A 17,204-nucleotide genomic window follows, 5' to 3' on the forward strand; every position below is an offset into this window, starting at 1 on the left:
TTTTTCATATATTAGATGGCAGTAAAATCAAGAATTACAAATATATTTGTGTAAAAATGTGTCGTTCAACTGATTGACGTTAAAGAGAGAGTATTTTATTTTATAATTTCTTAAAACTAGTAAACAATATGTTTCGTCAAATAATGGACGCTGTATGTTGCTACTAATTATAATGATAAAAAAATAATATCTAATTACTTAACTAAAACCTACAGCATTGAAACTTATCCAAGACTGCCTTAGTTTCTGCCTCAGTATTCGGTCTCCATAGATAAGCTCCTGGGGTCATGGTGCATGCCGTCTAAAATTTAAGAACAGTTTGTATATTTGTATAAAGATAATAAATACATGTTTGTGTGAACCAATAACGTAGCTTTTAACTTACCAGTACTGCAATTGAGTTCTGTAAACCATCTTATTTTCACGGATACTTTATTGCGCGACTAGTCCTTTCTAGCCCAATTCATGGCGATATAATTTCGCAATTTCTACTTTTACTTTGTAAAATTAGACAAAGAAAGATCCAAAAATCAAGTTTTCGAGAATTTATATTTGCGTTATTTTTTTCTCTCGCGAAAATGCACTTTTACTTGCGATTTTTGTCAGGTTATTTTTACTTTTTTCAAATAATTTTGGGGCTACTTAATGTTGCGGCTTGAGGAACAACTATATTTTTGTGGATATTTGATCTCATGGTTTTGACAAAGCCTGTTTACAAGCCCATGAATAACAATGAATCATCTATTTTAACATAGATATGATAATGTACAAACTCTAAACTATTTGTTAATATTCGATGTACTCGATATGAATGTGTCTTTAGATAGAACCAGCTGATATACGAGGGCTGTCCGTAAAGTTCGTGGACAAGGTACAGTCTGCTTAAAAATAGCATTTTAGGGGAAGTCTTTTTGCATATTTTTAATTATGTACTATATCCTAGTTCGATTATATCAATATTTGTCTTATTTCAAATGCGAAATAATAACTTTTACTTCATATAAATATTAGCAATAGGGAACCGGAGCATGGCGAAAATATCACATAACAGGAGGCTGGTGTTTTCATACTTTTGTTATATTTTAGTTTCAAAATCCGCCAAAAATACATGACACTTGCATTGTGACGTTTGCAATAGTCTTGACGTTACACCTGATAAATTTGAATGGCCAAAATCTCGAAATGGCTGCGAAATCTCAATTTGAAGCATTGAATTCAGAATCGGCATCACTGAAATAACGGACGTTTACGGAAAAGGTGGAGCAGCGGGCAGTTATCAACTTTTGTGTAGACATTGGAAAAACGCCAATAGAAACACACAAGTTCTCAAAACACTCTGCGAAACATAGCAAGACAATGCACCGGCCCACACTTCTTTGAAAACTGGTCTAGAAATTGATTTACTTGGATTCGAATATCTGAAACATCCTCCGTATAGCCATGACTTATCGCCAATGAATTTTGCAGTATTCCCGCATATCAAATATTTTCTCCATGGACAAAGGTTCGAAGATTAATCTGAACTAAAACAGGAAGTAATGAAAATAATCTTAAAAAAGAAAACAGAACAGTTTGAAAATAGTTGATGACTGGGTAAACAGATGTAAAAAATGTATTGCTTTGAAAGGAAACTACGTTGTGAAAAGTTAAAATGTTTCATCGTCGAACGTCAAAACGTCGAAAATATTTGTATTGGTGCTCCGGGTGAGAGTTGCTTATGATTTTTGAATTGATGGAAATACGATTATTCTAGCAGGTACTGAGATAAAATTTTGTACACTTAATCAGTAAATCATGAAATTTATTACATACCTGTTCTATTTATTTCGGAAGGGTAAGTAATATTTTATTGAGATTGTCCATAATTTTACGGACAACCCTCGTACATGATAAACATGGATTAGGTTTTCATGTATTTCCATCGCTAGCAAGTAGTACTCGAATCGAATTCTGTTTTGTAATTTGATCATGACAAATAAGTTTTCTAACGGTGATTTTTTTTCTGATAATGAATAAGTATTCGCCTCAGTTTGATAAATCAATTTTGCCGAAATTTATCATGTTTAGGAGAGATTTACCAGAAAAAAAACGTATGGGTTGAGAGAAAAAATATTGGTCATGCATGTAGTATATGTCATTTCGGGTGGGTTGTCGTTTACAAATGCTCCTTCTGAACATAATATATACATGTATATACCACAAGTAAACACTTAAGTTCGAGCCATACACCGGGATCACTCCTAATATCAATTGGCCACCAAGAAAAACATGTATACTGCTAAAAGTGGCATTACACACTAACATTACTCAATCAACTATAAATAGAGGTGATTTAGTAAAACTTGGTCTTCATTCCATATATGAAAAAATATATATTAATGAATTGAAATAAAATGCTAAGCGTCTCTGTGTTATAGATGACAAAGGCACATATGTGTCTCGCATTCTTGATTTACATTCTCAAATTTATAAAAAACACAAACAATAGTAAAAATAGATCACTTTGCACATTCTCTCAGAAATGTTTGCTTTCATATGTCATTACATATCAACCATTTAAACTCAAGAGTACATTAAATCTGATACAGCATAAAACATACTCACCAAAGCACTAGCCCATGATTCGTAACGTTCGGTCTGTGTATCGTGAAAGTAGCAATTAGGACTTATGGTTTGGTCATCTAACAGCACGTATCCGTCAGGACAATTTGTAGTCGGAACACATGGTACTATTTATATGAAACAATAAGAGTTAAATGTTAAACAAAATATCAACAACCTTAAAAGAAACCCAAACGATACCAGAGGGATAGTCAAACTCATAATTTGGAAAAAAAAACTGACAACGCCAAAAATGAAAAAGACAACAGTAGTTAACATGACAAAACATATACAACTAAAGAATGAGACTAACCTATTGTTAAATGAAATAAAATGAGTAGTGTTATGAGGTGGGTATTATGCATACCTTAAATGTATAAACGTTATCGATATATAAAGTAAAATGAAAAGTATACCTAAATAAATTCGACTGAAAACGGCTAAATTGGGACGCTTCCGGAACAATATCGTGATTATTTGTTTTTTTTACAAACTCTTTTAATTTAAGTTTTTTTCATTTCCCGCCGTGATTCACAGGATCCTGATAATACTTTGGAATAATTTTAATCGAGAATGGTGTTATCAAGGAAAACTGTTATTAAAGAATACTTTCTTGGAGGTGCAGCTGTTTGTGTTGGGACAATATCCGGAACAGCAACCTGCACATTTTTTGGCGTGCTACTTGTAACATTTGTTCCGCTATTAGCAGTACTCATCATTGTCATCATAGTTGTTCCGCGATTAGCAGTACTCATCATTGTGATCGTCGCCATAGCTACCATGGGTACAACCAGTGTTAACAGAGGAATAGGAAACGACTGATGCAGAAATGATCCTGTCCCACGTCCAGGACCACCCACTGTATAACAAATTAAATTTTGATGCAATGTAACACAAAGACGTGGTGATGACCATTTCACTATTCTAATGATTATAAAAAATATAGGTCCTTGTTAAAAATAAAAGGATATATAAATTATGTACACGAAGGCATCGTAGGTTAAAGGTTATGATTAGATTAGACATGTATAAAAAAAAGTTACGAAGTAACTTAGTCACGACTTGCAGCTTTGTCTGTGTGTACGGAAGGGTCTGACCATTTAATGAATTTCAAGTGATTTCCGTAGATTTCACTAGAGTTACATATATTTTCACCTAAAAATCACGAAAACATACTCCAAATTAAGATTATAGATCCTCATCGTATTAATACGGGTCGAATTGTTTAGTTTTTAGTGTTCTATGCTGTCAAATGGTCTTTGACTAACAAAACATGCAAAAGATTGAAAATTCTTCCTTGGTATCTTTCGCCTCTCTTTTAACTTTAAAAGACAAAAGTTGATCAACAAATATTTAGTGTCGTATTTGTTTAATCTAACATAATTCATACAAAATTATTAATGATATTAGGGTCAATAGCATTGTAATATATCCAGGATACTGAACATGCTGAACAGCAAACATTTCGTAACAACTGCGTAATAATTGGTTCGTGCACCAGGCATATTATTTCTGCATAAACTCGCAAAATATTAGAAGGACAAGATTGCAAATCAAAATTCTAAATTATAACATGTTTTTCATGAACACATATATATATATAATTGAGAATTGAAATAGGGAATGTGTCAAAGAGACAACAACGTGACCATATAAAAAAAAACAATAATAACAGCAGAAGGTCAACAACAGGTCTTCAATGTAGCGAGAAATTCCAGCACCCGAAGTCGTCCTTCAGCTGGCCCCTAAACAAATATATGCTAGTTCAGTTATAATGCACGCCATACTAATATCAAAATTGAACAGAAGAAACTAAAATTAAGAAAATACAAGACAAACAAAGGCCAGAGGCTCCTGACTTGGGACAGGCGCTAAAATGCGGCGGGGTTAAACATATTTATGAGATCTCAACCCTCCGCCTATACCTCTAGCCAATGTAGAAAAGTAAATACATAACAATACGCACATTTAAAATTCAATTCAAGAGAAGTCCGAGTCTGATGTCAGAAGATGTAACCAAAGAAAATAAACAAAATGACAAAATACATAAAACAACAAACTACTAGCATTTAACTGACATGCCAGCTCCAGACTTCAGTGAGAAGCTTTTCACCACCATAAACAAGTCTTCAGTACGTGCTTTTTACTTTGTAAAACAAATGGCACATTTCAGATTTGCTTCAATCTATTAATGTTTAAATAACCAACCAAATAAAAAACTCAATTATCAAACAAGTCAAAACGAAAGATGATAAGGACAGTTCTTAATTAAACAGGCATTATTTGTAGACATAAAATACTTTTGAAACAATTAAAATGTAAAAGACGAGTGTGAAATAACATCTTTATTTATTGTTTAATGGAATGAGCAATTGAATATAAAACCTTGACTCCTGAGTTGTTTTAGAATTCCCACTCCATGCAATTATCAATCTACAAAACGAATGGAAATAAAACCGTTCTGCATGTATGTCTGGGTAAGATGATTTCATTTTTATATTATAGTAGTTTTAGTATAAACATCAGAAAGATCAGAAAAAAAAGATGCTTCCAAGAAACTGGTCTGACAACATGTGCATCTAAAGCCTTAGCTGCGGTATCGTAGCTCTTTAGGTCCTTTTGAAATTTTTTGACTATTTGCGGACCATAGAGCTACGGAATTTTCCTATTTCAAAACGTTCGGAATTGCGACCCAGGTTCAGGTCGCACTTATTTTCCTTAAATTTATTCTTTATAATCCATGCAAAGCTTGTCAATATATCTAGTTCGTTTCGTTAGATATTTTTCTAGGATATGACGTACCTATTTATGTTTGAATATTCATTTCCTTAACACTATTATCTAATTATTTCCATTTGTATACATTCTCCGCCTATTTTGTTCGGCCATATTGAATCTCGTGGTGACGTCACGAAAATCAAGAAAAGATAACTCAAATATCCTCGATCTCCTATGTTGGAGGTGAGGAACGCCTTCGAAAAACAAGAACAGATAACTGTTATAGAAAAACACGTGTTGGTTTGTTTACTTATTACTAAGCGAGAATCGAGTGTTTAAAAGACTTTAAAACATTTATTCATACTTAATATTTAAATTCAATGAAAGAATTATTATTTCCGTTAGTATCTAACCTTAATTAAACATACTTTCATTCAAAAAGTCATGAAAATAAAATAAAAGACAACGTAAACAAACTAACATGTGCTTTCCTGTAAGAGTTATCTTTTCTTGATTTTCGTGACGTCACATCGAGATTCAATATGGCCGAACAAAATAGGCGGAGAATGTATACAAATGGAAATAATTAGATAATAGTGTTAAGGAAATGAATATTCAAACATAAATAGGTACGTCATATCCTAGAAAAATATCTAACGAAACGAACTAGATATATTGACAAGCTTTGCATGGATTATAAAGAATAAATTTAAGGAAAATAAGTGCGACCTGAACCTGGGTCGCAATTCCGAACGTTTTGAAATAGGAAAAATCCGTAGCTCTATGGTCCGCAAATAGTCAAAAAATTTCAAAAGGACCTAAAGAGCTACGATACCGCAGCTACTAAAGCCTTAACTGCATGCCAGTTACACTATTTCGATTTAAGCTAGTGCTTTTAATAAAAAATATTCTTCTTATAGACAAACATTACCAGGATGGTCTTTTAATGGAACAGTCTTAGAATAGTCATTTATTTATAAATTGATATTTCAGGTTCACTGTTTTTATTGTGTACCAAAAAAGTTACCTGTAGTAGTTCTATCTTCATCGATAAAAAATAACTCTTGTTGTTCTTCCTCTATTTCCTGTCGTGTAATTACTTGTTGAGGCATTATCTGCCTAGGTATCTGTCCTGGTATTTGTCTAGGAATCTGTCCAGTTAAGAACTGAGTTACGCATGTATTTTGCGAGATGAATACCACTGCCAGAAGAACCATGTTTAGCTGTAAATATAATAAAACGTCGATAAATATTTGATCTTATTTAATAAGGGGGTTAGTTACATCAATTGCTATTTTTTATTCTAATTTCGAAATTGTTGAGGCTAAACCTATCAGGTATTCGATCGCAGAAAAGAAATGCTCGAATACAAAAAAAAAGTTCACCGAGTGCCAAACGAGAAACCTTATCATTAATAATTAAAAACTCATTCGTTGGAACACCGACCACCACAAACAGAATACATTTATATAATTTATAACTTTCCTCAATTGAAAATATTCATATAAAACATAATAGACCTAGACACCTCGCTAGACTAGAATGTACATTCTCCATACATTAACTTAACTTACATGTATCTCTACCCTGCAATATGATTATCAATTGTTCAGTTCGTTTGCTTTTGATCGATGTCCCTTAGTATAATAAAAATTTGTTATTTAAACTTGCGTGGGTATAGCTACGACTGCATGAATCATGTTTAGTGATAGACGTAAAACAGGGTATAACTTTTTGGAATTTTGGATCCTCAATGCTCTTCAACTTTGTATTTATTTGGCTTTTTAACTATTTTGATCTGAGCGTCACTGATGAGTCTTATGTAGACGAAACGCGCGTCTGGCGTATAAAATTATAATCCTGGTACTTTTGATAACTATAACTACTGTTATTGACTGCATATGTCATGTCCTTAACTCGTTATAGCAAATAACAAGAATTTGATTGATTGATATATTGATTGATTGATTAATTATTTGGTGTTTAGCTCAATTTGCATCACTATTTTGGTATTTTGTGACGTCAGAGATTATTTGTTGTGGAAGTTAGAGTGGCCGGAGAGAACAACTGACATCCGTTAGAACACTTGCATTCTTAGTCAATTTATGTAAGAGCCGAGAGTACCTACGACGTGCGGGCTTAAATTTGATGTTTAGCAATAATATCAACAATAGAAAAAAACAAAATAATAATAATAATAATAATAACAATAATAATAATAATAATAATAATAATAATAATAATAATAATAATAATAATAGTAATAAATATAAAGCAATTGTTTTGAAAACAATTGTTAGGCAGTCTTTCCCCTCTGATGAATGGATAATTGATTTTTTTTTATTGATTGATTTGAAAAGGGGGGGGGGGGTTATTTGTTTATTTGTTTGTTTGTTTGCTTTGGTATGGGGTCTATATTATTATGTTACCGGAGAAGTTTCATGTTTAGTTTGGAAAGTTTTTCTTTTATTTTATATACAGCGCACGCCAGATTGACGAGACATCACGTGACGCGGGTTTATATTAAGAAAAACTTAGTCTTTTTATTTCTTTTTAGGTGGGGACGTTGAACAGACAACATGTATAGAGACGGAATGTACACAACGTAATTTCTTTTGTCATTGTAGGAAATTGACATTTTCATCACAGTTCACGGGCAGAGCTTGCTTTGGATTTAATCGATCCGGTGTAACTTTAAAACACATTTAATGATTATTTTCTGATAATGTACATTTTCAGCACCTGTTTTTAACACAAATAAGTATTTTAATCTCGGAGCGGACATTTTATTGTAGGTTTTTACTGAGATTTTCGGACCTAGCAAGCGATTTTTACGGCATTGCCATTTCTTTTCTCTAGGAAAAGTCTTATGAGATATCTGCAACAAGTTTTTTATGAACCTTTAAGTACATGTATGTCCTGCTGACTGCAAATTTTCAGGTCGATTGGACTTGTAGTTTCCGAATACTTGAGGATTTTTTTTTCAGAAGAGATATTTGAAACAAGCGAAAAAACCCAAATCATGGCAAATGAGAACTTGGACCCCGTATTAAACATACATAACAGAAGCATGCATACAATGAATGATTGGTTGGTTGGTTGGTTGATTGATTGATTGATTGATTGATTGATTGATTGATTGATTGATTAAACACGTTAGATAGGGCAATTGAAACAGCGAAAAAGAAACAAAAAAGATCTTGATTAAACACATGAGAGACAGAAACATGCATGCACTGATTGATTGATTGGTTGGTTGGTTGATTGATTGATTGATTGATTAAACACGTTAGATAGGGCAATTGAAACAGCGAAAAAGAAACAAAAAAGATCTTGATTAAACACATGAGAGACAGAAACATGCATGCACTGATTGATTGATTGGTTGGTTGGTTGGTTGGTAGATTGATTGATTGATTGATTGATTAAACACATTGGATAGGGCAATTGAAACAGCGAAAAAGAAACAAAAAAGATCTTGATTAAGCACATGAGAAACAGAAACCTGCATGCACTGATTGATTGATTGATTGATTGATTGGTTGGTTGGTTGGTTGGTTGGTTGGTTTATTGATTGATTGAATGATTGAATGATTGATTGATTGATTGATTAAACACGTTAGATAGGGCAATTGAAACAGCGAAAAAGAAACAACAAGATCTTGATTAAACATATGAGAGACAGAAACCTGCATCCTTGGAATTCAAACACATAAAACTCTTCAAAAAGTGCAAAAATTACATAATTTGCCTCTTAGTATATGACCTTGACCTTTGACCTTGTGACCTTCGTCAAGGTCATTGCTCTAAAATGTCATTGCAAAAGACCATATGGGCCAAGGACCTTTTGTTTAAGAGTTTTGCCTAATAATGGCTTTTTATAAACCATCAATGGGGGTTATGTCCCTTACATAATGGTAAAACTAATACAGTCATAATTTAACAAAGTTGCCCCTTGAAGTACTCAACATTTCTCACTGCTTAAATTTTCTGTATCTATTACAATTCAAGAATTATTGGGAAATCAAAGACATATGAAAATCTAAAATATGACCTTGAACTTTGACCTTGACCTAAGTTAGGACCTAGGGGACTCAAATAAAAATTATTGCAGGGTTATACGGTTAACGGTTTAGGAGTTAAAAAAATTTCATCGAATCGCTTTGATCCAAATTAGCCAAAAATTCCTGAGGATTTGACGAACAATGTGTAAAAAGAATTTTGTGGATATCTTTTTTTGTTACGAAGGAGATGCATACAGATGATAAACAGTGAACAGGGAGATAACTCTCACAAAGAAAATGGTTCGGCTTAGCAGGGTGAAATTTAAAAGCGCATAAACTTTACGATACAATATGAGATATATCTAAGCGACATATTGCGAAACAAACATTTATCGCAAGAACAAAATTTGGCGGAAAAAAAAAATAATAATCAGAAGAAAAACAATAAGTCTTTCCACAGAAAAGTGGAAAGAATTAATAATGGTGAAGATTTGATGAAAAAATATGTGAAACCATCAAAATGTTTCAGTTCAAACAGATGTTTACCAATTGCGTCATGAGTGACGTAGTTGTGACATCAAATATTTGTAAACATGATTTCTTACAGAAGTCTTCTAAATTTGTGACGGTTTTCTAAGGGAAAAAATAACAGTGGTGCAACCCTTCGCCCACCAATTTATTTGATTTGATATATTCTTTGTTTACCATATCATAAATTTTGAAAAAAAGGGAACGAAAAATGTCAATTTCTAGATTTTTTTTTTAGAGTAAACAAAATTTTCTGCTATTTAACAATACTTACACATCAGATGTACTTTATTTATTGGGTTCCTGGCTCAACTACTTTTGAATTATAAATATGAAATCTCTGCTGATTTTCTTTTCAAAAATAAATTTAAAAACCAATGTTTCACCTTTCACGTTGATACACATAAATCGAATATTGGCGTATTCATGCCGTGGCGATAGTCCTTGATTTAAATTTTTTACCGACCTTTATTGCAAATCGCTAGATTTATTGCAATGTATGGTTATGACTTTCTTGTATATGTGGTATCCTATTGTCAAGTTCATTGAGATTGATCCGCTCAACAGCATAGCTTACACAAACTGTTTATTACAATCAAATATAAACTGATACATCTCTAATAAAACGATGGAAAAGGCACATCACTACCGATTGAAACTATTTACAGCTCGTTGTTATTTCTTTGTATTTTTTTTACTGATATTAACGAAATTAGGCCGATTGCTCCGATTTCTACAAATATGTCGGTTATAAAAATGAAACACACACTTAAGTACCATTCTGCCTAAGAATCAGGCAGTGGTGAAAACATGACAAAAAAAAACCCACCCAAATTGACATTGATTTCAGTTCATAATATGTAGTTATGCACAAAAATAACAATCATTTCCATTTTCTGTTCTGGTAATAAAAGATACAATTTGGTTGAAATGCACTAGAAATTAACGATTAAGGGGATATAATTCTGGAATTTGCTATCATTCTAAAATGTCCTAACGAAGGTTTTTGATATTACACAAACGAAAGACTAATACTTTTTAACTCAGGATGATGGTTAGTATTAAATAGAAATGATTAGCTCGGTGGGTGTTTTTTAATTATGTTTTAATTTTTACCTAAATTGCCTGATTCTAACAAAGACTGGCACTTAATTTACATCAAAAATACATTTTCAATATTGAAACGGGTTTTATATTTTAAGAAACGAATTAACTTACTTTTATTTTTTTTATTTCAAAACTAAATAAATCAATATTCACGCCATTATAAGCAAATAACAAAATCGTTAAAAAATAATTTTTAAGTTATATAATGATATACACACCTGGATATATTTAGCCATCCTGTTATCATGTAATTCTTCCGTACAAGAGTTAATGTATTGGTTAGTTAGAAACAATCAGTGAATATTTATATCATTGATCTAAGTGATTGAAATGCCGACGATTTTCTTATTAACCACTCTTTTTGCAGGAAAAACAAATCATCTGATAATGATATCTTAATTTGTTTGATTGGTGTATTTTTACTTCCAGGGAAGATACCAACATAAAACATTAAAATGGACCATTTTCATGCACTATAACACTTGTTTTAAGGACCTGACTAACATAAAACACGCAAACAAACTTTATGTACTATTACGTACACGTGCATAAACGATGTAACCAACTTTATATAACGGATAGTTTTACCCTGCGGAAAACATGTACATGAAACTGTCCCTAAATGATTTAGTCCATATAGTTTAAAAATGAATTAAAAAGGCATATTCTAATTAAAATATACACTCTCTATTAATGTGATTTTTTACCTAAATTTCTATTGATGCAGTTTTTAAATTGATGTTGTTATGGATAATATGTGTTTCCGAGGTAACAATTGAAGTCAACAACACGTTGACGATAGTCATTGAAAGTTTGCGTTAGCTTTCATGTGTTTTCTAATCGGTTATGAAATAATTTTGGAAATTTAAGCTCTTCAACTGCAATATTCTGCAAATAAAAAATCCGTTTCCAAGAAAAAATTGTTCGCTATGGTGATAAAAATCCCACTCATTTTTCTATTTAATTAGGTAAAGTAGTATCTAAACTGCATAACTACAGTGCTATCTATTCTGTACACATTTGGACTTTTTTGAAAAACACCAGAGAAAATTTGATGATTTCGCAAAAAAAAAAATTACAGAAAAGTTTAAAATATGCATTGTTTGGCCAAAATTTAAAAAAAATACAAATTTGGCTGACATTCAATTTTCACAATAATGAAGCTTAAACCAAGTTGTATCAATGTTATACATATGAACATTAATGAAAAATACATGATTCTTTTCATAATTAGGTTCTGAATTGTAGTGGTCTATCTGATTTTTGAAAAATTGTACTACGTCTAACAACCAAAAAATAGAGTGTTCGTTACAATGGCAACCACTGATATTTTCCCTCTAAAAAATATTTTTTTAGCAGTTTTTTATAGCTGCTTTTAGTAGGCCAATAAATCTGGAAACCTTCGTGTATCGCACTCTGTCTGGTTATAACAAAGAGCTATACTTAAGATGTTAAAACAAATTTTGTATGTGACATGTAAACAACCTTTATGTACTATAACACGTGAATTATTGACATGACCAAGTACATAACATCAGAGAAGACATTAAAGTAAGGCTATATCAAAATTATCAAATATTCTCAAAAAATGTAATTATGTTTCCTATGTGCATATATGTTATAATCTTACATATGGCATATATATCTGTATTCATTCAGAACTTATTCGAAACTACACTATATTACATGCACATGCTACACATCATGACATTATATTATAACAGTAAACATTACTATACAGATAACTCGCAGTAAAGCAGTTAAGAGTCTGTGTGTGGTCAGGGTACGATGAGAATTGTTTGAATATATTAATCATGTTCATAGACATGATGAAAGATATGACACATAGAAACAAAAGGTCGAGTAAACGTCTACATCGCAGGATCAAAATATAATAACGAAAAAAAGAAATACTAAAATGGAATTAGAATGTTATAATAAACATACAGTAAACATTGATAGTCACTTGGCAAAATCATATGTAAAGATAAGAAATAATTGTCTGAAGAAATAATGAATTGTATAATATACTTCAATCCTAAATTTTGTCTATCTGTACCTTCGTCCCTTTTCTATTATTTAGTTTAAACGAAATGCAAGCGTAACAGCGGGAATAAAATCAATTTAGAAAACTATGTTAAGCTCTTAATCTTAATATAACATATAATGTATTGACATAATTTCCAAGGGAGTAGGACGACAGGATTATTTGTTGAAATTTATCAAATGAATCATTGTTTGTACATACAAAAGACCTGGGTACTAGAACATTCATTGAACTGATAATGACGTTTTGGCTAAGGCCAGCGAATCGAACGTACTTTACAATAATAAAAGGCAAAATAAATAAATAAAAAAATATTGTCATTATTTTGAGAATAGACAACTTCGGCTAGTTTCAGTATAGAACTGACACGTCTGATTTAAAAAAAAAATCAATGCGTGAACGTATTGTGATAGGCATACTAATTAAATTTGTTCACTAGCCGTACCGCATAAAATGTTCATTTAACGTATATTAGCACTAGTTTTGGACAAACTGTTTGAACATCAACGACGTAATCAAGTATAATGTTGATGAATCGTTAAACATCATGTTAAAGACAGACCTCTATCTTATCATGCTTTTTTTTGTTTGTTAAATTAAAACAATTAATCTAACCATTGTATAGAGAAGACATATTCCTCATTCTAATAACGGCAAATTCCAATGACAAAATATCCGTTTTCTCATGCGAGTGCCAACGTTTTCTGGGCAAACGTGTATGACTGTTTTACCTTGCGGAAAACATGTATATAGACTCTATCTAAATAAATAAGTCCAAATATTTAGGTTTGGGAAAAAATGTGTTGATCTTATATAATTAGTTATAACAAATAATACCTTAACGGGCGTACATGTAAATAAATAAGTACAAAGAAAATATGTCTTTCAGTTTGATAATACGATTGCATGGAGTGAAACACTGTTTCGTGGATAATATCAGACAGCAATATCATTATGCTACAAATGTTTTATGATTGATTAGTGTTATCATCTTGTTTAACGGTTCAATCTGGGTTAGTACATCACGTTCAGCCTTTGCTATCGCATCATAAGGTTTTTCTTTTACTATAAAAGGCTGTATCACTTAAAAAAATGGCAGTTGTTATCGAATAAAAAAAAGAACATGTGTTATGATTGCCAATGAGACAACTGTCACCAAAAAGACCAAAATGACACAAACATTAACAACTATAGGTCACCGTACGGCCTTCGACAAAGAGCAAAACCCATACCGCATAGTCAGCTATAAAAGGCCCCGACATGACAATGGAAACAAATTTAAACGAGAAAACTCACGGCCTTATTAATATAAAAAAAAATGAACGAAAAACAAATATGTAACACATAAACAAACGACATTCACTGAATTACAGTCCGTTTGATTATATGTATGTGGGCGTTTAGTTTTTGTGTTCTTCAATGTTTCGCAGATGTATATCAATGCAAATTCATGGAACAAAAATGATATAAGTTTTGGTATAGTTGACGTCAGGTTGATCTTTTTGTGAATGTACTTGTTAGCTCTAAGTATGTCCAACTCCTTATGTGTCTATTTACTGATTGTGTCTTCTGTCCTATCTCGACGTTATTACTAATTATCTGTCTGATTTTGGAGTGTACATCCATAGAAGAAGTCTTATATGTCATATCAACTTGATTATCAGTTTTAATAATTTTATCATATTCGATTTGATACATTTAAAAGTTTGTTGGGTAAATATTGATTGTAATCAATCTCATATTATTATGGATATAGCGGACTTTGTGTTTTACACAAAAGTACTTGGAACTATTCAAAATGTCTAGTTATCGAGAAAGCCGTTTTTTCTTTTAGTTTTAGTTAGCGTGGTAAGAAGGTTTATCGTGCATACCTTATGATGAAATTAACAGAACAAACTGATTTCGAATCAAATAGATATAGGAAGATGTGGTGTGAGTGCCAATGAGTAGACTCTCCATCCAAGTCACAATTTTTAAAAGTTAACCATTATAGGTCAAAGCATAGATACTGGTTTTATTTCTATCAGTTGTATATGTTAAGTATGAATGCAACTGCTATACAATATCTATATTTATATCCATATGGGGTTTGTTTTCATACATTATAGTTTACAATCTCAAGATAGCAATGGGCTGATTCGGGTAAATCAATCTTGTCCTCCATAAAACAATTACTCTGCATTTTCATCATTTGATAATAACTGAAAGCAACGTGAAGGAAAAAGGAATGGAAATAATAACATGAACTATAGTGTGTGTTAGTTGTTTCAAGTAAACATGTTTGACTCAGATCAACGTCTAGTTTTTAATCACTGTACAATTTTAGAACCCTCTAATCGACGTCTTTTTTGACGTTATGAATAGCAAAACAATGTAGAACTGTCTAACGAAAGTCTCCTCTCATCGCGATGTATATAAACTTCATTGAATCATTTATTTTTTAATTGTTCTTTTGTTATATTATCTTTATCGTTGTCTTTTTGTCGATGACTATATTGAATAAGCATAAAAGATTCAAAATCGATTTGTTCATTAAGTGTAAATCGTATGACAAGATTACAGATGTTTACATAAATCAGTACAGAAACGTGAAGAGAAAAGATCAAAGGTTATTTGTATACCCGCAGAACATGTGTTTCTTGAATAAGATATCAGACAAACTTTCATAAAGAGAAAATTGTAAAAGCTACGTTGTCCAACCTATTATAAAACATATGTAATGTGAAACGAGTTAATAGTTATCAAATGTACCAGAATTCTAATTTTGTACGCCAGACGCGCGTTTCGTCTACATAAGAGCTATCAGTGACGCTCATACAAAAACAGTTATAAAGCCAAACATGTACAAAGTTGAAGTGCATTGAGGATCCAGAATTCCAAAAATTTGTGTCGATAATAGGAAACAAAAGAATCAGCTGATTAACATATTATATATAGTCGTCTAAACACTGCTTTTGTATGTTTTCCTAAATCAAATGAAAATTCATAAGCAAAACAAAAGCGAACCAAAGGAATGAAGGAATTAGATATAATAATGAGTGATACCTGATTCTTTTATATTTTATATGTTATTTAGGAAAAAACAATTACTCTATACAATTTTTAGTTCAACTTTGGCTTCTTAAACTATATCTGAAAATTACGAAAACCTATTACGGTCACACAAATAAAAACTATTATTTTTGTGACGAAAAAAATCTTGTAATTACGAGATAATCATTTTTTTATCTCGTAATATCGCGTAATAACGAGATACGAAGTTTTACATCTCGTAATCACAAGATAATCATAACGTTATTACGGGAAAACTATTGCGTGAGCACGCGATAATCATTGTTTTGTCTTGTAATTACGAGATCGTTTTCTCTTTCTTATGCGATGATAATCTCGTAATTACGAGTTAAAAATCATCTCTTAATTACGTGATAGCTTTTTCGTAATTACGCGATAATTATCTAGTAATTACGAGATAAAGCAATGTTTCTCTCGTAATTTCGCGTTAGTGCTCTCGTAATTACGCGATAATCATTTCGTAATTCCGCGATAGTTTCTTCGTAATTACGAAATAAGCGCCACAATGTTCGGCATATAAGAAAATTTTACATAGATGATAATGAAAAACGTCAAAACAAAAGTTTCATCACCTTACGATTATTCTGACGGGCCGTGTTTTTTTTTACTTAACTGCACGGTCTCTTAATTAAATTTATGTTGATCATATGTCTAGGATAATTTTCACTACCTAGACTTTGAACAGGTTTTGTATTTCTTCTGTATTTCGTGAGGGTTACACTGCCTTCAGATATGATCTTTTTTGTCTTTCCATCAAGGGCTTGAATTAAATCTTTTAGGCACTATAAAAAATAAGCGTTTGTTTTCACATCACGACATTTTAATGACTTTTCCTTGAGCTGCTTTGTTCTCGAAAAAAAGGAAAAGATGTGGTAAAATTACCAATGAGATAACCCTCCACAAGAGACCAACTGTAAGTTCAGCTGCTCTTAGAATTACATGATACAGTTGTTAAAGTTTTAGCAAAACATCAAGACAAAGAACAGGAACGTTATAAGGTAAATAAAAACAAATTAACGAAAATTCAGTATATCGTATTGTTTATGCAGGTTTTTTAATTAATAGATATAGGAATATGTGGTGTGAGTGCCAATGAGACAACTCTCCATCCAAATAACAATTTAAAA

This window comes from Mytilus trossulus, chromosome 9 (genome assembly GCF_036588685.1).
Source record: "Mytilus trossulus isolate FHL-02 chromosome 9, PNRI_Mtr1.1.1.hap1, whole genome shotgun sequence".
In the NCBI taxonomy this organism is placed as follows: domain Eukaryota; kingdom Metazoa; phylum Mollusca; class Bivalvia; order Mytilida; family Mytilidae; genus Mytilus; species Mytilus trossulus.